General features: G+C 40.1%; 1 protein-coding gene across 2 annotated transcripts in view; it reads right to left on the bottom strand.

The window, feature by feature from the left end:
- Positions 1-25,151, bottom strand: part of KCNMB2 (potassium calcium-activated channel subfamily M regulatory beta subunit 2) — a 246,947-nt gene that overhangs the window by 52,762 nt on the left and 169,034 nt on the right. Inside the window, exon 2 of one of the 2 annotated variants that reach the window (XM_037003354.2) lies at positions 16,001-16,177. The exons of the other annotated variant lie outside the window; for it this stretch is intronic. The gene's annotated coding sequence lies outside the window, so the exon portion shown is untranslated. The remainder of the gene's footprint in view (positions 1-16,000; positions 16,178-25,151) is intronic. 2 annotated transcript variants of the gene reach the window in all.

Here is a 25,151-nt window from a genome sequence, read left to right on the forward strand (position 1 = left end):
TCTCAACACACACACACACACTCTCTCTCTCTCTCTCTCTCTCTCCCTCTCTCTCTCTAGCAGAGCTGATCTAGAAGCCTGAGTGGCATTTGCTGAAGAGGAAGTAGCTGGGGCTTGTGGGAGCGGAATTGGTGACAGGTTGTGTAGGAGGCAGCTGAATCATGTTTACTAAAGTAAATGTCCTTCTCTTACCTCCTGTCATGCTCCCTTTAAAAAAATGAAAAAAGGGTAGAATGTGAAAAGTCAACCAGAAATGGAAGGTGGTTTTATTTTATAAAACAGAAAATGAGCAAGGCTGTGAGGTCCCTCCTCTCCATCTCTTGAGGAGGGGCTGGAGTAGGGGCAGATGGAGGCTGCTTTTGCTAGCGTGCAATTGGTAAAACATGCGTTGGGGATGTAGCCATGCTGTGACCTTTAGGAAACAAAGAGTGGACCCTAGGGGTTAATGTCCAGTCTCACACTCTGGGCTGATTATTTTTCTTGGTGCCTGCTTTCCAAGAGGGCACAGTCCCCGTTACCTGATCAGCAAAGTGTAATTCTTGAGCAGTAGGGCACAATTTTAGGTGGATGTACTCACACTGTAATATAGTCAGGAGACTCCTGTACTACATAATTCATTCCAGATGTAAAAGAAGAGTGATAAATATGCTATTTCTTTATCTTGCTGTTCTAAATTTAGTTTATCATTCTCAGGGATTGGTTTTCCTAAGGTCCTACAAAGTATTCCAGTTTAGTTGTACTGGTTAGTTGTCTGAGAGAGTTAAATAATTATTTAAAGACCCTTTGCTTTTAGTTCCATTTTATCCTCCGGGCCAGAAGACAGATTTAATTTTTTAATATTTTTTGGTAAAGTTTAATTTCAATATGTGAATGTTATTCTAGGTAATGCAAACCCAGAAAAACTCCCAGCATTTACAATGTGGATGGCTCTTGAATTCACATTAGTTTTCCGATAATCTGCATTGGCATTAATATTCAAAATGATTAGTTGTTCTGATCCTCATTCCTTGACCCTAGGAGGCAATGTGTTGTAGTGGTAGGGTATTAAGGATATCTGCTTTTTGGGTGACGGTTCCTGAGAAAATCAGTACATAATTTAGTGTATCATCATCCTTCTTGTTGCAATTAATTTATTTGCACAAAGATCAAAATATGAAAAATCATTTGTTTTTAACAAATGAGAGATTTTGTGTTTGATTGGCAAAATGGTAAATGGTGTGATGGAAAGAGCACTGGACTATGAATCAAATAATAGCAGTTTAATCTGACCATCAGTGTTTAACCTTCATTACTGTCTAATCTTGATTATTTAGATTTTGAGCTTTGGTTTCCTTACCCATAAAATAATCCTGGTCATGACTTGCATTTTATAGTGGTTTGGTAGTTAAAAGTGTTTGATGTATGTCGCTCTTTAAAAGGGACAATAAATGGAAGAAGTATAACATGACCCATGGTTTTCTACTTCCAAATAGATTTGTTTCACCACCACACAGTGCTGTATTTGGCTTGATTCCCTTTCAAGACAGGCTGAGGATCAAAAGATACAATCCAATCTTCCACTCCACCTCAGCCACTGACTCCCATCATTGCACCCTAAATTTTACCATTACCACTAAACCCACCATCTCAGAAATCTTGATTTTGAGCATCCTACTTCCTGGTCAACAAGCACTGTGCATAGCTATTCATTCCAAGATTGTCTCTGGCACAATTTTTGAGTCCCCAGTCTGCTGACACTGCTTCTTTTCATTCTCCATCAACCTCTTCTTCTCTTTACTTCTGTCGTTACCTCCATCAGTTTCCTCCACATCTTTCCTGTGTCCTTCCCATGCAGACACCCTTAACTCCTTTGCCTCACTTTTCCTTCATTGTATTTGTCAGACTAAACCTGAATTGTGGGTAAATACAGCTATCCATCTTTTCCATTCCTGTACAGGGGCAGCTGAACTTTGTTGAAGAAACTCACAAAGCCTGACTTAACTTGTTTCACATTAAGTCATGACTGTAAACTTCAAATGGCATTCAATCACCACCTACAGTTCCCTAGGGAGTTTAATTTTCCTCTCTTTGAAACAATCAATTCATATCTTCCCATCTCTTTTCAAACAGCCCACTGTCTCCAGTTCCCTAACTGATGATCTCACCTTTTCCACCAACACAGCTGCGTGCATCTGCTGGCATCTGTTCTCACCTTTCCCTGCTGCCACCCAAGATCTTTCCCTTATTCTCCTCAGGAGTCTATTCTCTCCTGTCTTTGAAAACATCTCTCTTCTTCAGTTATCTCCACCTCTTTTCCGTTTTACTTGATCACTCCAATTTGCAGGATTCTAGAAACCTCCATATTAAACAAATGAAGCAAATTTCCTTGATCCTGCATCTCCCATTAGTTACCTCCTCTTTTTTCTGCTCATCTTTAGAGAAAAACTTTTCAAATGAGTTGGGTATACCTGCTGTCTTTTCATCCTCATTTCCCATTCAATCTTTATATACTCCAATCAGATGTTAATCCCCATCTTTTACTAAAATCTCTGTCAAGTCAATAATGATTTCTAAGATGCCAAAACTAATGTACAGGCCTTTGTTATAAATTCACCTGAAGTCTTATCAGCACTCAATGTAGATAATTTCCTGAGCAACTCTTCTTCTTCAGCTAAGTGACTCCTAAACTTCTATCTTTAGACTTATCTCCTGTACTCCACACTCCAGTTTCTCCAGCCAAATTTTTGAGAATAACTTTTGATTTCTTTCTTGACCTTGTGCTTTCCTACATCCAGGTACTCTCCCTATTCTATTGTTTCTATCTCTGATCAGTTATCTTCTCATTGTTACTACTGCTACAACTCTGGTTTTTACTACCAACATTTCTCTCATCTGCACCTCAGCTACAGACTCCTTGCTGCTGTCCCTGCTTCCTTGAGTTTTCCCCTTACCATCTGTAACTTACAGCAGTTAGAGAGGTAATTTAAAGGAGGAAATCAGGCTGGACCTTTCCTTGCTCTGAATCTGCCAGTGGGTTCCATTGCTTTTGAAGTTGGTACCCTTTATAGTTCTGTGTGGTCTACCATTATGATCTCCCATTCTTCTCCATCCAGCCATTGTGGACATGCCACATTTCATCAGGCCCCTTGCCTACAACAGTTCTCTCTCTTTCTAGAATGCTCTGCTCCCAGCTCTTGGCTTGGCTGAATCCATCTCACTTTTTGCCTTCAACTCACTATCATGTCCCCAGGGAGGCTTTGAATCACCACTCTTTCTGAGAGTCTCACTTTTCCTCTCTCCCCCAATTACTTTCCAGTAATTTTTCTAGATAGTCCTCACAACTGAAATTACTTTGTGTGTTTGTTTATTGAGTGTCTTTCTCAACCAGAGGGTCAACACATGATGTTGGGGGTCTTGTCTATATTTTTTACAACTTTTCTCCAGTGCTTGGTGTATTTCTCAGTACCTGGTAGGCACTCAGGAAGAACACTTGTTGAATGAATGAATAGACTGTCCTTTGTGCTATGCTGGTGTAACACATCCTGTTCTTCACAGATGAGCTGTATTACTTGGCAGGACAGTGACACAGGTGGCTGTATGGGGCACTAAAAAGGTAAAATAATAAGCCATATCAGCTCTATTTGCCATGCAACAACTCTTTCCCACATGAAGAGCCATCATGTGTTCTGCAGATCAAAACTAGAACTAATAGGGTATAGATAGACTGTGAGGAAATGTTGACTCAGGTAAATAATATCTGTTAAGAAAGGTTTATAGGGAAATGACATTGTATAAGAGGAATATAATTTTATTTCTCCTGTGACTTTAAAAACATACTATTGGGCTTCCATTGCTGGGTCTAAATGATGCCTGAGCAGGCTGTGCAATGATACACTGGTCCCACAGGAAATGGTCTTGAAACACTGATGTCTTAAGGCAAGGAATGGGAAAGAATAACACTCAACATAATTCATTTCTAGCTTCTTTGTTCAAGCTTGAAGATTTTCTTTAGAAGTAAATCAAAGCTCATTCAGACTCAGAGATAATGTAGGTCCAGAGAGACTGCCCATTTCTCAATCTAAGTATCTGAATAATTAAAGGAATGGCACCTTGAAGGTCTCCTACCTTCACATTTTCATTGAATTCAAGGGATTAAAGAAATCATCCAATGCCTTAATGCCCAGGCTCTAAAGCCTAGAACTTTAGCTAGTGCACATGCACATCCTTCTTAGTAAGTCATGAGGTGATATGTTGATTAGAAAATAGTATAAACAGTAAATAAGTAGACCCTAAATATTTTTTTTATAAACATCCTTTCATTTGGTCAATATTTGCATATTTTTTTCTACTTGTTACTTATCTCTAAGGAAGTGTTTGGCTTGTAAGCATTTTTATTTAGAGATTGTATTTGTTATTTGAATCAGCATAATAGCCAATTTCAAAGCCCTGCCTCCCTAAACCCATCCTTGCTTAGATTCTGTACACTTGCTTGCAATTCCTTTGTTTCTCTTTCTTCCTTAAATTTATTTCTTTCTTATAGAAAAAAATTTAGCAGATATTGATAGGTACAAAGGAAAACAAAGGAAGAAAGAAAAATTACCACCCAGAATCAACTGTGGTTATAATTTTAAAATATGATATTAGGGGTATGTGGCTAATTTTGAGGAGTACTTTAGCTTTGGCAACAGTGTTGGGTGAGACTTGGAAGAATGTTGTGTTGTAGAAGTAAATCAATCAATTTTTGCAATAGTTTGGCCAATAGCACACAGCAACACTGACATTTAGTTTTACTTGCTTGATACAATAAGGTGGCTCTAATCCAACTAAGATTAAAGATTTTTGATTTTTTGCTATTTAAATGACCTTAACTCAAAGACAAAGTATTTCTAAGACACTAATATGCATTTTCTTATTCCACATTGAGCTTTAAACAGAAATTCAAATATAGCTTTTAGAGCGTCTAAACCTGTAAAGATGATGGTGCTTTCTACCCCCAATATGGAATGGAGAAGAAAAATAATGCTAAACTGTAAAATAAGGGTGAGGATGTTGACAATATGATATTTATTATCATGCCTAGTTTGAAGCCTTTTTATTTTCTAAATATCAGGTTCTTCCATGGAGCACTGGTTGGGTGCCCCTGCTTTGCAGGTGCTCAGGCGTGTCTCCTGCAGCCCCAGGTGGAGGACTTGCTGACATTGAAGCAGTAGTGCTGTCTGAGCTAGTGTTGGTCATGCTTCCCTTCCCCTGCTGCTGGCATTAGCATTTCCAGGATGCAGGTGGGTCTAGTGTGTGCCAGCCAGAATGGGGAAATGGGCCATCTGCTCTGTGCTGGGCTTTAACTTCATCACCAGTGATGACTGCAAAGCAGATGCCTGAACGTGGGGTAAGTAGTGGCCATTTACTCAGAGACCGTGGGAGAGGAACTTTGGTTAGTCTCTTTATATGCCCTAGTGCAGAATGAGGGCCAAACATACTAAGCAGGCTGTCCCTGAAGCTTCAGGGTCTATACAGGCCTAAACAGATGGAACTGGGTGCACTCCGTTTCCTAACCCAGAGATATTGCTGCATAGTGGTATGATCTTGGGCAAGTCCTTTCACCTGTATGCCTTGTCATAGCAAAGTGTCATGTGTAAACTGAGATTATAGAATGTATTCTACCTATGTCCCCTGCTATTGTGGGGACATGTGACATAACATGAAATCTCACTTATTCGTCTAAGCACAGCACAAATGCTTCCTCCTTTTTGGTGATTGAAAGGGTAATCATTCTTGTAGAATTCAACTGTCATTACTGTCTCTCTTTGGAACATAATAAACATTAGATGTGCTCATTTTATTCCAGGTAGTTTTCTAAGTACTTCATTGGTTATGGGTGGGGGTATGGGGAGTAATGGAATCAGGTCAAAGCTTTACCTTAAAAATAATACAAATTACCTATATTCCATTTGATTCTCTTCCAATAACTTCTAAACTACTTCATGATGGAGGCTTTGCCTTTAAAACCCCTTAACTACCTCAAAGCATCCATCAGCATGCCCTAATGAAAGTAATATGTCAAACACTAGTGCTAGGCAATTTTCTAACTGCCTTAAATGAATTAATTCATTCAGTTATCATCACAACATTGTTATCTTAGATGTTTTATAGAGCAGGTGAGAAAATAGCACAGAAAAGTTAAGTGACGTGTGTAAGGTCACACAGTGACTATGTGGCAGAGCCTGACACAGGTAGCCCCACTCTAGAGTACATTCGTGCTTACCTTCCTGGTAGGCAGTTGAATGAATAAGTGATGAGTGTTAGAATGTTTTATAAAGTGTAATGCACTTTATAAATTAAGTTCTTACTGCTCCTTTTCCTACAGACATAACTATTATTACAGGATGACAATTAATATTTATAGCATTTTGGTGGAAGAAATCTTGCTTTCTGCTTTTGGTGTTGGAGCTCATTTACAGAGAGAGACCAAGCACCTAACCAGGACTGAGTGAACTTGGTATAAAATGCAAGGTCAGCTGTAGGAGAACTAGAGAAAAAGTTCCTTCTTTCTTGTCTTTACCCATGGGGCCATGGCATTTAGACCAATTCTGGGTGACTTGTGATTACTAGCTCAGCCCATAGGCATCTCTTCTTTAAAAGACTATGTATGAGTTTATCTTTTGTACCCCAAGTTGATTCTTCACTGACTTTATATTTACCCTTTCTAGTTCCTGGGCTAGAGGACATACCCTCATCTTCCCTACTCCTTCACTTTGTGGTTAATTTTGGCCCATGAAGTGTTTCTCAAGGATAGCTCCTTCCTTCTACTCTCACTGCTAGTAACTACAGTATCTCAGGTTATACCACTTATACCACTGTAATAACTGGTATCCCAGGTTATGATCTATATTTTCGCTAGTCTTGCCTCCAGTTTTCCATTCTCTAACTTATGTTTATGAAATGTACATCTGATAATATCTCTCCTTGCTGAAAGCTGTTAATTGCCCTTAACTGCCTTCTGTTAGACCATAAATTTCATAGCATGGTGGTCAAGGCACTCCATGATTGGGTCCCCACCTGCTATTTTGATATCATCTCCCATCATACTTCCTTATTAATCCCAAACACTGTAGCCACATTGGACTGTGTACTATTTCTGAAATGGATCATATGCTCCCATGTCCCCAGGACATGTGCCTTACCTTCTTGAAAAAATTCCTTTCCTTCTTCACCTGTTAAAATATTTGATATTCTTCAAATCAAGCTCAAGTATCATTTCTTGATTACCACAAGCTAGAATCCATTGCTATTTCTAACAGCTCTGTGTTTACAGTTCTTGTGTGACACTTTTTGTTAGGATAGTTAATATACCCTTTCCATAATAAACTGGAGGATCCTTGAACTTAAAAAAATTAATTAGTCTTTGTAGCTACACACCACACCACCTAGCACAGTTGTCCTATGTTTTTAGTTTTCTAAACGTATAGGGCACATCTCCCCATATAGAATGTAGGCTTTTGGCAGGAAATGACCATTTACAATATGAGGTGTTTGGGGCTTTAGTTGACTTAACATTTGCTTCTACTAGTTAATATTCTTGTGTAGAAGACCAAAAGAAAGCTATTAACTCTGATCCTACTTCCAGTGATTGCTGTGAGGCCAAGAGATGTAACATCAGCCAAGTATTGCATGCATGGCAAAAATTTAATAGAGGTAACAATTGATTGGTTAGCTTTATAGTTGAACTCCTAGGCACATCATTTTATGTGACTGAGACTTGCTCTGAGCCATCCAGGCTCAGGGACTGATTGACTCCCAAAATGAAATACATGTGCAGTTAAATTCTCAAATCCTCTCCAAAAGAACATTCTGCTTCCCCCTTTCCCCATTGTACCTTTAGGTGCCTTCACTATGTCTCCAGTTGCTGTAGGACAGATAATCTATTCAATTGTATCTTGTAAATGTTTTTAACTTTGAAGACTTATTATTATTGTTATTATTTATCTGTCTTTACACTATTTCTTTGCAATCCCTCGTTTGGGTCTTCCTGTGACCAAAGCCTCACTCTTGCAGAGAGTACCAAGCCTGAAGCATAGCAGACAATGCATATATCTTGGTTCACTCATTAAATGGGGAATAAGTGAATGGCCTTCCATACTCTTGGCAGGCAAAAAAGCACAAACTATTTATTTACATGAGTTGTCCAAACCAGTCATGTAAAACTAGCCTGGGCTTCTAGGCAGCATAGCTGGGAATGCTTTTCTATCCTGGGCAGATGGATCTGCTCCTTCAAATAACAAGTAGATCCACTGAAAGGATAACGCCATGATGGATGTGAGAAGAACTTATAAGAACATGAGTGTTACATGAAGCAGGAAATTAATTTGTCTGCTGGAATTGCTGAGGACATTACAGTGGGGAATCACTAGCTAGTAGTGTCCTTAGGACTATTCCCTCTCTTATTACCTCATGAGTCTACAAGCAGGAGACCCAAAACTTCCAACCATCAGGGCAGAGTAGAACCAGGACTCCTACTGAAGGACCTGCCTCTAAGGTCTATGTGGGCATGGATGTCTGTCTGTGTCCTTCTGGGCAGTGTGTGCTGAATGACAGGAGGAGCCTCACACTGATTAGATGAGGGTGGGGAGGACAGAGTTTGTGAAGAGACTCCTTCATGTACTAGGCCCTGGAATAAGGCATTGCTGTGTTTCCCCTTCATATTGGAATGGCTGACTGGCCATTCTATTGTCCTCACTTATGGAGAGCTTTAGAAGCTGAGCTGTCTGAAGTGGGTCTTTTGTAGATGGCTATCACAGATTGGTATAACGCTATGTTATTAAGACATCATCACCTATTTTATGTTATTTTTTGGGAAAAACAATACCAAACTCTTTCTTTTTTCCTTTCCCTCTCAAGATCCCTAATTCTCCATGTTCTATTTCCCAAACCGTTTTTTTTTTGTCAAGGTCATTGAATAACAAGACTATGAGATATTAATGGCAGAATGAGTAGATTATTTTAATTCCCATTTGACCTCTTTTCGAAGTGACTTCCTCAGCAACGAGTAAGAGTTCCCACCTCTGAGCTCTGAAAGTGGTTAATGGATGTATGTCTCATTACCAATTTAGTGCATATTTTATCTTCCTGCTTATCCTTGCAGAAGAATATGGCTAATCTGCAATTTGTGCCCTGCTCCATGCCCAATAATGGTAGGTCTTTAATACACATTTTTTGATTGACTGGCATGTAAGAATTCAACAGCTAATATTTATTTGGGCACTTCTTAAAATACATGTCCTGGGGCTGTCCAATATCCTTTGGCTCTCAAGGCACACATCATATTCAGAGGAAGCTCTGCAGTAGTTCTACTATGATTTTCTTGTCCATGCCCATGGGAAAGAGTCTGTGTCTTCAGTTTTACATAGCTACTTTGAGAGTCATCACCAAATTAAAGGCAGAAGAAGATGCTGAGATGATAAATTTAATCAGCTTCCCCAGAGGTTAGAAACATGTTTCAGATACCTCTGCCCTGACACATCTATATTCCAATCTGTTCAATTCAGCTGTTATAATTTCACCCAAATTTACCCCTTGCAAACACTTGAAATGATGCCTTTAATTAATTCTCTGTACTCACAACTTTGAACAATGCCAAGTTAGTTAATTATCTAAGTTTATGGCTTTAAGCATTTCCTAGATGCAAATAATGGAAGTTCTTAGTCCCAGAATCAGATCTTCAAAGACTGCAGCCTGCTGCCTCCACAGAACTGTTTTGAGGAGCAAGAAGGTGCTGGGTACAAAATGACCAGATGGCATGGACAATATCTAGATGAGATATTCACTCCTAACTAGAAGATAGTTGTTTAGAAACATCTGCCTTTAAGTATTGAAAAAATAGGAAGGTTCAAAGGAAAGTTATCACCAGCTTTGAGTAAGTTGGGTTAGAATTGTTATTGTATAAATTCTCTTAGGACAAGTTGTTTATAGCTCTGCTCTAGGTGTTGCAATCTGAGATCAGATGTAATGATTATGGATACCAAATTGTCCTGTTGTAGCAGAAATTTGTTTTATAAGGCATTTCTCACAGGGAAGGAAGGAAAGAACTTTTATTTTCTTCTTCTCAGCAGTCATTCTGATGTATCATATGCATTCTTTATGACAACAGTGTGGTAGGTATTAATATCCTCATTGTTATAGGTAAAGAAACTAAAGCTCAGAGAGAGGAACTAAATTAATGACATGGTAAGGATTTGCACTCAGGTTTTTCCGATTCTTGGGGCCATGTTTTTCCGTTAGACCACACTGTCTCTGTGGGTAATTTGATAAAACAGGGTCCAACAGTAGGAAAAGTTCTTAATAAAGTTCTTCTTGTTCCTCCTGAGGTCATAAGGAACCATTGTTTGTTAAACTGAGATCTTGGTTTGTTGCAATCCTTATTACTTGCCAATAAGAGGTAGGTTTCTCGAGTTTCTAAGTATGAATATCTGTCTCACCTCTCCTAACGAAAGACAGATCTCAGTCAATATGTCAACATAATGGACATGATGTCAAGACACAAGGCCTCAGGAAAGCTAAGGAATAGTTTTGGGTTCCAAGTTAACTTTCAGTGTGATGCTCCATTCTCAATTTCCAACAGCTAGCTTCTGTTAAAGGCATAAAGCTTAGAGTATTTGCTGCAGGCCTTGGGGAGGAAAGGGTGCAGACTGAAGTTCAACCTCTTTATGGAGAATCAATTAGTATAAACAACCTCTCTATTGAGCAGTGTAAAAAAGGATTGTATTCCATGCTGCCTAATTCCCTACCTCCACACATAAGCCTTCATTTTTCTTTTCTAAACTTTGAATTTTTGTAGATTATTTTAGAAGTCTTGGCGTCCTCCAAGCTCTCCTCCCTGCCCTAAAATGACATCTGGCAATGTTTGAGCTGGCAGGAATTGTACACTGATAGAGCTATAAAAAGTTTGCTTTTCTTAGTACATAAGCAGAAAATCTTGATACAGAAATCAAGAGGGGGAAAAAAAAGCAAATATTTACTAGAGAGAATTTATTGTATTAGGTGAACAAAGTACTTCCATAGTAGGCTAAGCTCCAGGGTATGGACTAGCTGGAATAGTCTTCAGCTCTTTACTTTTTACTTGCTATTGTTAAATATGATCTTGACTGTGGTTACTTTTGAGTAAAGTGATGACTCCAAGCTAGGCAGACTTTGGTGTCCATATGCACAGAGAGAAATATCCCAGAGGAAACATGGAAGTTCACTGGTGTCAGAATAAAAAAAATCCCAGATTGGAGTTCTACCTTTGGCAACAATTAACAGAATGAGCTTGGGTCGGTCACCAGACTTTTTAACACACTGATTGCTGTATCTGTAGAATGGGTACAATCATAGTGCCTGCCATGCCCATAGGCCCTTCTATCAGCAAACTGGTCTGGGCTGACACTGACATAAAGTGGGCTGACAAACCTTGGAAGGATTCGTCATGAACAGATGAGCTGCGATTTGAAAAAGGAAACATATAGTAGAGCCTTGGAGGAGAATCAGGCCAAGAGAGGTCACAGGGAGCAGAAGCTAGGAGTACTTCAATCAAGCAACATGGAGACTGAGGAAAGATTTACTGAGTCAAGGACAAGACTAAGCCGGGTATTACGTTAGCTCACTCATTAAGGTTTTGGAGTTTGTGGATTCCTATCAGCTGTATGATCTTTAGCAACTTATTAACTTCTCTAAGGCCCTGGTTTGTGGTCAATAAAATGAAGATAATAATAGTATTTTCATCATAGGGTTGTTGTGAGGATTGTGTGAATTATACATGGAAAATCTGTAGACTAGTGCTTGGCAGGTCACTAAATCCCATCACTATTTGTTGCCATGACTTACTGCCTGAGAAGCACCATACCAAGGGCTTTATAGGATTTATGTCTGTGCGTCCTTCAATAGCTTTATGAGGTAGGTTTTATTAATATCTCCACTCTGCAGATGAGGAAACTAAGACACAGAGTGGAAAGAAGAGCAAAAGCAGCTTGAGATTTATGGCTGCTCTGGGTCCAATTATAGGTCCTGAGAAGCCTGACCATGCCTGTTCCTGTTCTTGGAATTGCACAAGATCCATGTGCCTTTCCAGGAATTATCACCGTTCACGAGAAGACTCCAGGGAGCCTCTGATCCAAGCATAACAACAAGAAAAAAAAAAAAAGAAATTGATGAGGCTGAGCCGATGGGTCCCACCCCTTGCTCTGTGTTGTTCTCTAGGATGTATGAAAGGTTTTGTTCCATGGAAGCAGGGGTTGCTTTGTTTTGGTTACACCATCCACCTAATAATCTAGCACAGCACATAGTAGGGGCCTCAGAAATACTCATTGAATGAATAAGTGAAAAACTGAAGCATTAAACAAATGTGAAATACCTTTTCTTCCTTCTAATGATTGGTATCACTTATTCTCTCTCTTTCAAGGACTAATTCCTCATGTATCAGTCTGTAGTTCTGCCAGAAAACTGAGACTGTGTACTACAGTGATAAAACTGAGCGGTTCAGATTTTAACTTCAAGGACTAAGAGAGCAAGTAGACATTTCGGGTTATTATTCTATATTTGTCATGTCAACAATTTATCAGGCATGCCTCACTATAAAAGACCCATTATAGCTTCATTTGATGTGAAATACTGTGTTATTAACTTGCTATATTAAGTGTATTTCTTTCTAACCATAGTAATTTTAAAGAGATCACAGTCTCTTTCCAATTCTGCTGATAGTTAAAATAGGATTTAACTCCTGTCAGTCTAACAAATTATATTCTAGTGAATATTGACCTTCTTGAGGGTCACATATCTATACACTCTAAACAAACATCTGTTAATGATATCAGCTCACGAATCTCCAGAAATAGATGTTTTATATTCCCACCCGTGTTGCATTCTCTTCAAGCAATGCCCTTCTTTGTCCAGCTGAAAATTCATAGCAAGGCCAGTGGTCGATGAACCTGAACACTTCTCTGGCTTCCTCTTGATCCTCCTGCATTAAATGCTTAAAATTTAATGCTGGAGTTTATAGTGCCATGAGCTCCAAAGAGAGAAGTAAATGAAACATCACCCTGTCGGCTGTATCCCTGTGCCGGCTTTTGTGTTTGTGTTTCTCCCCGCCAGTGTGGCTGAAACGGTTTGCTATCAGCACACTCTCCTGTAAGAGGAACTTGGGGAGCCACACAATCAGAGACTGGGCAATGGCACTCTTAAAGAATTACAGTAACTGGGGCTCTTTCCGAGCCAGTCCATTTGCACCTGCAGAATTTTGTCGACACAGCAGGAGCCTGGGGATTGGTGTCACTTGTACAGCACTTGAGAGTCTATGTTTACTTTTTTTTGAGGAAAATTAAAAAGATGAGAAAGCTTGGCTGCTCTGAGAATTTCTGAGCTTCTGTAACCTTGAAGGATCCAGCTATATGAGAAGATGGGGAGTGGTGGGGTAGAAGTGGGGAGGGTTGGTGGATATAATCTGATATGTGATATGGCTGTGACAGGTTACTATAATTTATTATTTTTTTGGCTTGATAAAACTTAGAAATGTAATTTACGTTTACAATTTCCAGAATTAATTTATTATTCTAACACATTTAGACAGTTATAACTATAACTTAACGGGGGCTGAAACTTTGGGGAGAGGGTATGTGCTTAGCAGAGAGAGCATTGAGCCTGCTTTGGCCTCAGGCCCCCTGGGGCCCTTTCTGCATGCTTTGCTGCACTGCTATGGAGCACACAGTGGTCGTTGTCTTAAGTTTTTCTTCTCTTTCCTTTCCCTGTAGGAATCCTACTCATTTTTCAGACCTCTTAGTCCTAGTATTCCCTCAAGATAACTGTTTTTTGTAATAGCCCAGACTCCCCAAATTATGCAGCTTACCCTCCCCTGGATTCCACACAGTGCTCCTGTGAGACATAATTGGACAAAGCCCCACCCCCTCGTCCCCCTGCCCAGGCCCCCTTTGTCAGATCAGGGGGGCAGATGCTTCTTGGCCAGCATGCGGCCCAGCACAGTGATGAGAAATGGTGCCCCACAGCCATATTGACACAGTATTGCAGAGTGTCTGAGGCCATCAGCTCAAAACCCTTTTGGGGATTCCCCCAGCCACAGCCATATGCCTGCTGCTACAGGCACGTTTGTCTCTCTGTGCACTTTGGACATTTTTTTGGCAGCCCCCGTGATGCCCCTATTTGTCCGGTCAACCAGGGCTCTCAGTGACGGCCTCGCTCTGCAGGGAGCCAGACGTCAGAGTGTCAGGTTTCAGCTGAGAAGATGTTAATTACGCTGCTGATAGACCTGCTTTAATAGAGCTTTATTGGCATCTTTGCCCCTTCTCAGAAAATCTAAACAAAGCATACGTTTAAAATTTTGCTTTTGTTTTCACCTTGACCACAAAATGATCATTATTCCTGTGGGTTGGGTAAGGATAGTTTAGGGCCAATTGGGAGTACATTTTGAGGAGCACCTGATGTTGTTAGAGTCATTGACTCTGCCACAGTCATGACCCCACAGGCATGGCATGCGCAGCAGGGCAGTGAGATCTCACTACAGCTGAGGCCTGTGTGTGGGGGGCAGGGCCTGTCTATGAAGGCCCAGCCCTGTAGGATGAGTGTGCTACCCCATTAGATGTTTTATGAATGTGAGTAGTATTTGAATCTTCCTAAAAGAATGTACCTAATTTCTCCAATCATTTACTGCAGAGTAGTTTTACTGGCTGTACTTCATGAAATATATCCTGACAGTCAAATTGCCTTTCTGAGGTGGTCTATGATTTTCAGCGCTGTGATTCCTTAGTCAAATGTATTTTTACGATGGATATGAACAGTTGGTTAGACTCTTTTTACCTGCCCATTATATCCATAAATCAGTGCATCTACAATAATTAAGAAAGATGGGTTTTTAAAACTTAACATTATTCTTCCTTACAATAATCTTAAGTCCTGGGCAGGTGCTTATTAATTACCTAGTAATGATGAACTTCTCTACAATTACTGGACAACTTTAAATCTAGCTTAGGAGCCTCGGTTAGATGCAGAGTTGGGATTTGCAAGAAGAGATTTAAATTGTAAGGCAAGTTCATTCTCTCAGTGGGTGTATACTGAAGGTTTGCTGTCAGCCAGGTCCCACACCAGGCTGCAGGGCCACCCACCAGGAGGAGGATACAGGCAAGCTCTTGAAGGGCTGACGGTCTCATGGTTGGATGAAGGCTGTGAATCCTTCATCTTATGTCAGTATCAGGAAGCCCAGAGAATACTGACACCATCCCCTTTCACTCCTAGCCCAGAGGCAAGGGATTGTAGGCAGAAAAGCCATTTGAGCAGCAGAGGGGAATGCCCCGTTGATGGGGACAAACCAGAGCCAGGAAAGGGGATGAAAGTGAAGAAGGGAGAATGGGGTAGGGATCAATTTGATAGAGGTAACAGACCCTTGTAGAAAACTAAGGGCCTATAGGAGAGGAAACAAGAAACGTCTCCTCTTCTTCCCAAGAGTGCCAGGAGGAAGTGAACATCCACTGAATTTGTACTGTGGGCCACACACTGTGCTATTTGTTTCCCACCTGTAGTTCCAATTATTTCTCAAAATAGTCCTCTATGGAGATGTTATGTCCATCTGATAGTTGAGGGGCTGAGGTTAGAAAGGTTAAAGATCTACCAAAATTCACATTCCAGTATACAGTGAAGACGTTCATATACAAGTGTGTCTAACTTCAAATACATCCTCTTTCATACAGTAAATACTGACACTGCAACCACAGGTTCACAAACATGTTTGTTCATTCAACAAATAAATACAGAGACCCTATTTTGCGCCAGACAGTCAAAATTGTTCTCTCACTCCTTTCTTTTGGCTTTAATGCTACTCTCTCTCCTTGCCTTTCACTTCTTACCTTTCTAGGTTCCTCTAAACTTGTTATTTGTGAAGAATTGATGACTATGTATGCCAGGTCTGTTATTCAGGAACTTAAGTCATTTTGTTACATTCAGCCTGTGATTTTTCTCCTGGAAAGGAGAGAATAGTAAGAATCCTTACCTCTTGATGTTGGGTAATTTAAATTAGGTAATACATCTGAGAGCATCTCTTAGCACATGGCAGGCGCTCAGCATATGTGTGTTCATTAATGCGTTCTCCAAAGATTCACTCTGTTCAGTTGAAGGTGATACAGGCAGGTATCTTTCTGGGGAACTGTAGTCCTGCTAATGGTGAATACTGATGAAGAAAATAAAGAAAGAGGTCACAATCTGGCTGCCTGAATATGTGTTTTGTATGGTATACTCAGTGTTTAGAAGAGTCAGTTGCCAACATTTAAAAATCAGAAAATTTTGTGTAAAACCCCAAATTTCTGGATTCTCTTGAAGACCTGTTAATAGCAGATGGGTGTTCCCGCATTAACTGGAGCCAAGCAGTCATGTTGACTCACTAGGGTGACCATATGTCTTAATTTGCCTGGGAAAGCCTGATTTATGCCTATTTCCTTAGCATAATTAATGTTTGCAGCCCCCTTTTCTTTGGTTTGGACAATATGCATTCTTTTCATCTCTATGGTGCTGTCGTATCTTTGTCCTGTTACCTGGCTGCTCTCAACTTTATGTTATCTGCCTGCCCTAGAAAGCGTTTGAATTTGTAACCTCTTTTTCAGAGCATTTTCTTCCTCTTGACTTTGTTTCAATAGCTCACTGCTTAACAAAGGATACACCAATTTGGAGGTCAGAAAGATTTAGCTACTCCACCTTTAGAAGCTATATTCACCAATCATTCTTGAATGCAAGGAGCGGGTAGTGCCCTGTGAAGTGGCATCTGCCCTAGAGAGAACAGCCTTGGTAATTCACCAGAAAATTTGGTCAGACCCAGACTGTCTGACTAGATAATTCATTTAGCTCTGTAAGAAAAAAAATATCTGGGGTTGTCCTCAGAGGCAAATTCTTTGAAACACTTCAACAGTGGAAATAAGATTTTATTTCCATGACTATATGATAATAGCCTGTTACTGTTGTAGAGCTCTTTTCCTTTGATGTAGAAGTCTTCCCTTCAACATATCATGTTAGGTGGGCAGGAAAGTGTTTCTGTATCTAGTTTTATAGATGAGGAAGCTTATTGCGAGGTTAAGTGACAAAGTCTAATGTCACATAATCCATTGGTTTACAGAAGTGGGTTTGACTGTCAATTTTTCTGAATCCTCTACTTCCACACCCCCTTCCTCCAACATTCACACAAACACACACTTTTTCTGTTATCTAATGACATTTCTCCAATCTAGAAGCCCCCCTTGCACACACACTGTTCATCTTATGACCTTTTCCTAACTACATATCAACTGATCACAGGAAATTGTGTATTTTTGTAAACAATATGTGATCTTGACTTTCATTACTTTCTACATGTTGAAAGAGGGTGGTTAAGTAAATATTTACTGTAGGAGTACCACAGGCTAGATACGGCCCATGACTTCATGCTTACAATCTGATGAGGAGGGGAAACAGACATTACTCAAATAGCCACAAAGTATGTAACTAGAACATATAATTACTGGACAGTCTCTGCCCTTAGGAGTTGACATTCTGGTGAGGGTAGAGCTCTGAGAGGTGTGAAAGGGCACAATGGAGGGGGTTGGGATTAATGGGGAGGAAGGGCAGGTGTACTATGGAGGACCAGAAAAAGGTTTCCTCAGGAAGTAAAATTTGACTTGAGGTCTAAAGTGGGGCTGGGGATTGGGTAGGAGAGTTCTAGGCAGAAGAAAAAGGATATGCAAAGGCCCTGAGTCAGGATGAAGTTCAGCATATTGGGAGAAGTTGGAGAATACCAGTGGGTTAGTGCTCAAATGAAGGACAGTGGCACAACTTGAAGCTGCCATGGGATTGTGGGGCCCTGATGAGGATCTTGGACAGCATTCTGAAATCAGTGGGGAGTTAGTAATAGTTTTAAGGAGGGAATGACAAGATCAGATTTGAATTTTCAAAACATCAGTCTTACTGATGTTTTAGAGTAAAACAGACTGATGGAGGGGGCCAATAGTAGAGGTGCTGGTGGCTAGAAATATGGCAGGGAATAAAGTTGGGGAGCCAATTTGGTGCAGGATTACAAAGAATGAGAGTGACAGAGTGTCATGATTATTTCTTGGTTCCCGTGTTGGGTGGTGGTGGTGTCATTCATTGAGATGAGGAATGGGGGAAGGGGAGCAGTTGGGGGGAAGGGAAAATTAATACAAAAAAGTTAATGTCAATGGTTTGTCAGTGGCCAAACATGCTAACTTTCACTCATCAACAGATGCTTGTACTCCGATTACTTGGTGGGGAGATTTTATTGCTAATTTGTAGCCATTCGGTCCATAAACATATGTGTATTGGCACATACTTGAGTTCCTACTAAATATCAGTGTTGTCAGCAAATGTAGATATTTCATATTGCATAGTCCTCTTCAAAGTGAATATCTTGGGTTTCATTGGTGGAAGTCATGGTGTGGGTGATCTACTTAGTAGAAGAATTTTTATCTAATATTGAGCATTCCTGACATCTCTGAGTTCTTTCCTGACATTACCCTCAACTCACATTTTATGTGCAGCTCCCTTAAACTACTATGCATAAATCCATTATAGTTTTTTCATATTAAATTATATATTTTTTCTGTTTCTACCACTACTTTGGAAGCTTCTTGAGGGCAGGGACTGTGTCTTATTCATGTTTGTTTACTAGGTTTTCAGGATATGCCTGGAATATGGGACTTATTCAGCAAGTGATTGTTAAACTAATGTTTTATATCATGGACAAGTTATAAATTTATTATTCATGAGTCTTATTTTTGTCCCCATTGACAATGTACTATAATGACTGTTGGAACATTTTTTAGAAAGTAATGAGGAGGAAGTTTGAAACCTAAACTGAAATCTTTCAAGCCGTAGTTCATAAAGTATAAAGGAAAGCTGTTTTAGTCCCTTCCATTCTGAAATCCATGCTTAGAACCATTAGCTGCCTGGTTTGTGGGAAGAGATGGAGCTAAAATTTACCATAATGCTAATGTAACAATGTGAGGTTACAGATTTGGGGAGGGGAATAACCTGGATCCTGGTCTTACTTTAGCTTCTACTATTCTTTAAGGAAGCTGGTACACTGTCTTTCTGTGATTATTCTGCAGACTTCTTTCTGTAGAATGGAAGGATATTCATGCATCAAAGATCATTGTTTGGCATCAGTACTTTAATTAATTTAAAATAGTAAACATTCTTGGTAAGTCTGTATTTTAAAAATACTTTGTTAGTATCATTCCTCCCTCTGACTTTCTGACTCATTCTTGTCTGTGTATCCAAGAGGCTCCTTTAGAAACCTTCTTCTGAAAAATGGTGCCTATTGTGAATGTCATCCAAAGCCACCCATCAGATGCATTTCTGCATGGGCAGAAGTGAATGAGCCCCTGGTGTTGTGTCGGGGGCTTCTACAGCTCAGAGGGCTTGGGCTGAGATGTTGTCTTTAGCTGCAGAATGACAAGGTCCAGAAAGGAGAGTATAGGCTGTTCTTCGATGAGAAAGACAAGAAAGCCTGAGGGGGCACAAATGAGGGAGTCTTACTTAGTCTAGCAAAACAAGTCCAGCTTTTAGAAGCAGGCCATTTAAGGTCCAAAACCAACATTCATTGTGGCTCTGTGGTATTTCAGTGGTTAACTCTTCTAGATAAGCTAACTTTTAACTAATATTATTGAGTCCTCTTATGTGATGTGAGATGGTTATTCATATTTAATTAAATGTTTCTCATCTCTTTCTGAAATGTCATCTTTTCAGCAAGACCTGCCCTTGACCATCTTAACCAAAATTGTAAACTTCTGATAGGTATCTCTCCAAATCCTTATTCTACACTAGCTCTATTTTTATAACTTTTATTATAGAAAATTTCAAACATATCTAAGAGTAGAGTATAATGAAACCCCAAATATCACCACCCAATTTCAACAGTTATCAACTATGGCCAATCTTTCATCTACCCTTACTTGCTGCTCCTCACTCCAGATTATTGTGGAACAAATCCAACATTACATAATTTCATTTTTGTACATTCAATTGTCATTTTTTAAAATTATCAGGATGATTTTATCTTTAAGCATTATATATACATTTATAAGTGCACATATGAATATATTTTATTTACATGGATTAGGTAGCTGTTTAAGGACAACATTAAGTGCTTACTAAAGAATTACTTTCTACAAGATGAAAGTGTGGAAATCAAGAATCAATGAATTACATTTGTTATATAGTTAATTCTCATTTGTGGTGGTTAATGTTCCATAAAGTTGCTATAAATGCTGATTAGAAAATACTGAACCATTAACTCCTAAGGGAAATGCAGGGTTAAGATTCCATGAGACTCAGGTCACAACATTTTTGTCAAGCAACCAATATATAATCTTGTTTATGAGTCTTTCTGTTCAAGACATCTTATTTAATATATGTTTTTTATTCATTAGCATTGAACTCATGACCCACAGCACTATAACTCATGCCTGGGTAAGATTTTCTGATACCTATTTTCTCCATAAGGCACATCACAGCGTTCTTGTGCTTAGGAACACTAGACAGGACTTCAGCATCACATTTGGGGCCATTTTAAACAGCAAAATCACCCACAGAAAGTACAAAAATGTGAGAAATGTAGCACTAAATAGAACAGGGAAAGGATGTTTGTATGCAGTTATGAAAGCTGAAGTAAGAAAGCAGACCACTGCCTTCTTCATCTTAAGTTGGGAACTTGTACATCAGGTGACTCCAGCATGTTGCCACTGTGCTCGTGCATGAATGACTGCAGAAGCATTGTGAGTGTTGGTTTTCGGGCTACTAATAATCTCAGTGAGAAGGCAAAATCGCAAATGTAGAATCTGCAAATAATGAAGACTGAGTGTGTTTTATTATCTATCTCTAACAGAAAGAGGTTTCTCTTAAAAAACATTATCACAGTATTATTATTTCACCACAACTTTAATAATTACTTATTATCACCAAATATCCAGTAAGTTTTGCATTTCTCCAGTTTTTGCTTAGCCTTTTTTAACCTTTAGGTTCCCTTCCCACATCTGTCTCTTTTCTCTGTCTTTTGCTTTTAGCTTGCAACCCTTTGTTGAAGAACAGTTTGTTTGTTTCCCATGGTATGGATTTTGCTGATTGTCCTTCTGGTGTTGTTTAATATGTGTCTCTGTCTCCAGTACCTCCTGCACATTGGAAGTTAGAGCTATAGGCTTAATTAGGTTTTATTTACTTTTATTTTTTGGCAAGATTATTTTAGGGGTTGTGTTTTGTACTGCTATCCAGAGAGCACATAAGTCTGTTTGTCTCTCATTTTATCATGTAAATAGGCACTGATGCTCATTTCTTTAATCGGTGGATCTTAAGCAGGTCAACTTTTCCTCCCAGGGAACATTTGGCACTGTCTGGAGACAATTACCAGCATCTGATGGGTGGAGCCAGGGATGCTGCTAAATAACCCATAATGCACGGGACAGCCCCCCACAACAAAGGATTATCTGGACCAAAATGCTGGGAGATGGCAATACTCTAATTCTATCATTGAATTAGAGTTAGCTGAAATACTTTAATAGAGAGAAACTTTTTTTTTTTGAGAGGACATCTCTCATATTTATTGATCAAATGGTTGTTAACAACAATAAAATTCTGTATAGGGGACTCAATGCACAATCATTAATCAACCCCAAGCCTAACTCTCAACAGTCTCCAATCTTCTGAAGCATAACAAACAAGTTCTTACATAATGAATAAGTTCTTACATGGTGAACAAGCTCTTACATAATGAGTAAGTTCTTACATGGTGAACAGTGCAAGGGCAGTCATATCACAGAAACTTTCGGTTTTGATCACGCATCATGAACTATAAACAATCAGGTCAGATATGATTATTCGTTTGACTTTTATACTTGATCTATATGTGAATCCCACATTTCTCCCTTATTATTATTATTATTATTTTTTAAATAAAATGCTGAAGTGGTAGGTAGATGCAAGATAAAGGTAGAAAACATAATTTAGTGCTGTAAGAGAGCAAATGTAGATATCAGGTGTGTGCCTATAGACTAAGTATTAATCCAAGCTAGATAAGGGCAACAAAACATCCATGGGTCCAGAAGATTTCTCTCAAAACAGGGGGGGTGAGGTTCTAAGCCTCACCTCTGTTGATCCCCAATTTAGAGAGAAACTTTTAATCATAAACTTTGATCTTAAGGTAAAAGATCATATAGAAGTGGCAGGATTTAAACACTAAATATCGTCCCATCTTTCTTCCATAGGAGAGTGTTCAAGTAGGTCACTCATTTCCTTCTCTTCCCTCCCTCCCTCCCTCCCTCTTTCACTCCTTGCCTCCTACCTTTTAGTAAAACATATAACTTACTTATTTAATATATATTATATGTCTTCCCCCACTGGAGCAGGCATACTTGTTTGTTTTGTTTCTGAACATACCTAAGTAGCTAATATAGTGTCTGGTGCACTGTTGACACTTAAATATGTGTTAAATAAATGAATAACAGTGAGTGATTAGAGGAGGTAATATTTTAGATTGTGTGATCAGGGACAGCCTCTCTGTAGATAGTACCTTGATATAAGACCTGAATGGCAAGAGATGCCAGCCATGTGAAGAATTGGAGAGACAGCATTCCAGGCAGAGAGAAGGCTTAATGCAAAGGTTCTGAAGCATGAATTAGCTTGGCTTGTTTGGGAGCACAGAGAAGGCCATTATGGCTGGTGTGGAGTGGCAAGGAGAAATGGTGCCCAGTGAAGTTGAAGAGGTAGGTAGAGTGGAGATCTCACAGGCCATGGTAAAGAGTTTGTATTTTATTGTTTGCTAGGAAAAATTGGAAGGTCTTACGTAGGAGAAGACTTGATACACATTTTGAAAAGAAACACTCTGGGTGTTATGTGAAGAAATGGCCTTTGCAGGACAAAGGTAGAAACAAGGAGACCAGTTGGGAAGCAACTGGAGCCCTGAGGATAAAATGTGGTGGAGGGGAGTAGGGGGGCTGGTGGTGAGAATGTGTGTGCGGTCAGGGGAAGGAGGGGAGGATGGTACTGACAATGGAGAAAGTGAGAAGCAGTTTGGATATGAGAAAACTGAAACATATAGATGTGTTCTTACTTAATAAATGCAATTACCTAAAATGTCTAGTAGATTATTAATGATAGTAAGCAACTGTACAATGGGTAAGGTATATGACTTGACAATTTATGGATTGAATGACTACATCAAAGCACAAATTTTTATTGCAGCACACATTCTCATTTGTGTTGTTGAATATTTTCAATGTCTATGTTGCTGAATATGGTAGGATTGTACTTTCTCATTTCCTTGTGGTCACGTAGGGTCTTTAAATTGCATATGGAAGTGATGTGTGTCACACTGCACTAGAGCATTTAGATGTGTGTCAGTGTAGGACTTTCTCCAGTGAGACTGAGCTAACTTCCACTGAGATGATGAGATGGTGGCTTCTTTGTCAGCCTGGGTTCCCCCCGATGTGACTACAATGAGATTTCTCCCCTGTCAACCAGCTGTGGGCATATAGCGTAAGTAGAGGAATAATCCCCTGTTGTTTTAAGCCACTGACATTTTGAGGTTTCTAAAAATTGCAGCATAATCTAGCCTATTATGATTGATATGTGGCACAAAGGTAAAATCTTGAAGACAGAAAAACTAAACCATCTTCCAGGAAGGGTCTGGGAATGACCACCACCTAAAGATGTCTCCACGGCTTATTGACACATTATTGAGATACATATTGAAATACATTAACAAGGTGGGATGAAGAAAAGTGTAAAACACGCTTGGAAATGGGATTAAAAAATGTAATATTCTGCCAAGAGTGGTCATTTTCTCAGTCTGTTTATTAGGAAATGGGCTTTCAGAAAGAATCTGTGACTTGGCTGATCCATCCAGCACTAAGCTAACTGGAATCTCAACACATGAAATATGAAAGTCAGGACAGCAAGAACCCAGAAAGAGAACAGATTAAAGAGATCAGAGGTCTCAAGTTCATGGGTGGTGCTGAAGATCAAACAAACAAACAAACAGATAGAAGAAGGCAGAGAACTGATGACCCCCCACCCCTCCCATGGATTCTGGTCTGCTTGCAGCTGCTGAACCTGACTCTGGAAGAGACAATCATTTCAGCCAGCTTCCAGTGAGCTGGGACCACATTGGTTGAATGGTACACAAAACGCAGCCTAGGAGAAGTTGGTGAAACCTAGACACCATGATATACTTGGCCTGACTCACTCACTCACTCTTTGCCACATTTGGTCAGTTCCATAAAAACACAGTACTGAGGAATTGTTTTTTCTTCCCTCATGTCCTAGTGCTCCCTTGGTGTGAGGGCTGGGCCCCTGGCCAGGGCTCGGTCCTGGGGCTGATCCACCGCAGCTCCCTTGCCCAGTGGTAGTTCTAAGACCTGGTATTTTAGCCTCGTCACCAGCTGGAGAAGATGGCACCCATTTCCTCTCACCACCCTTTCCCCTCTTCCCTGTTGGGGACTGGACCAGCAGACTTCCGTACCCGTGCACAGCTCGTGCTGCCCGCTTAGAGTGGCGCGTGACACCTATCCGCTTAAAGGTCACGCATGATACTGTCCCGGATTGGTTGGGTGACTGAATATAAGGGAGCCCGCCGGGAGGGAGGGGTTTTTTTTTCCCGACAACTGCTGTAACCACCGTGAGAGATTAGACAATAAAGCCTAGAGAAGAATCAAGACCTTGGGCGTGTTGCCTCGGCCCCTGAAGGGTCGCGACAAGTGGTGCCGAAACCCGGGAATCGCTAAACCTCGTCGCGACCTGATCCGCTGACCCTGGCGCCTGCCAATGAAGTAGAGCTTGTAACTCTTCAGGAACATCGCTGGACGCCGTTCGGTCATCTGGCCAGACTGGGAGAGGGAACCGAGGAGGGTGAGTGGATCGGCGAGTAAACTGAAAGTATACGTGGCAGGGCAGACGGCAGGCAGTTGCGGTGGGTGTTTATGTGTAGTGTGTGTCCTGTTAGTATTTGTGACATTGTTTATTATAATATATGGAATGAGGAGGTGCCAGTGAAGGTTCGCAGAGCAGCGACGAAATCAAAAGGTTCGCAGAGTGGCAACGAAATCAAAAGGTTCGCAGAGTGGCGACGAAATCAAAAGGTTCGCGGAATTAGCGACGTAGTCCATTTAAAT

This window comes from Manis javanica, chromosome 3 (assembly GCF_040802235.1).
Source record: "Manis javanica isolate MJ-LG chromosome 3, MJ_LKY, whole genome shotgun sequence".
Classification (NCBI taxonomy): Eukaryota; Metazoa; Chordata; class Mammalia; order Pholidota; family Manidae; genus Manis; species Manis javanica.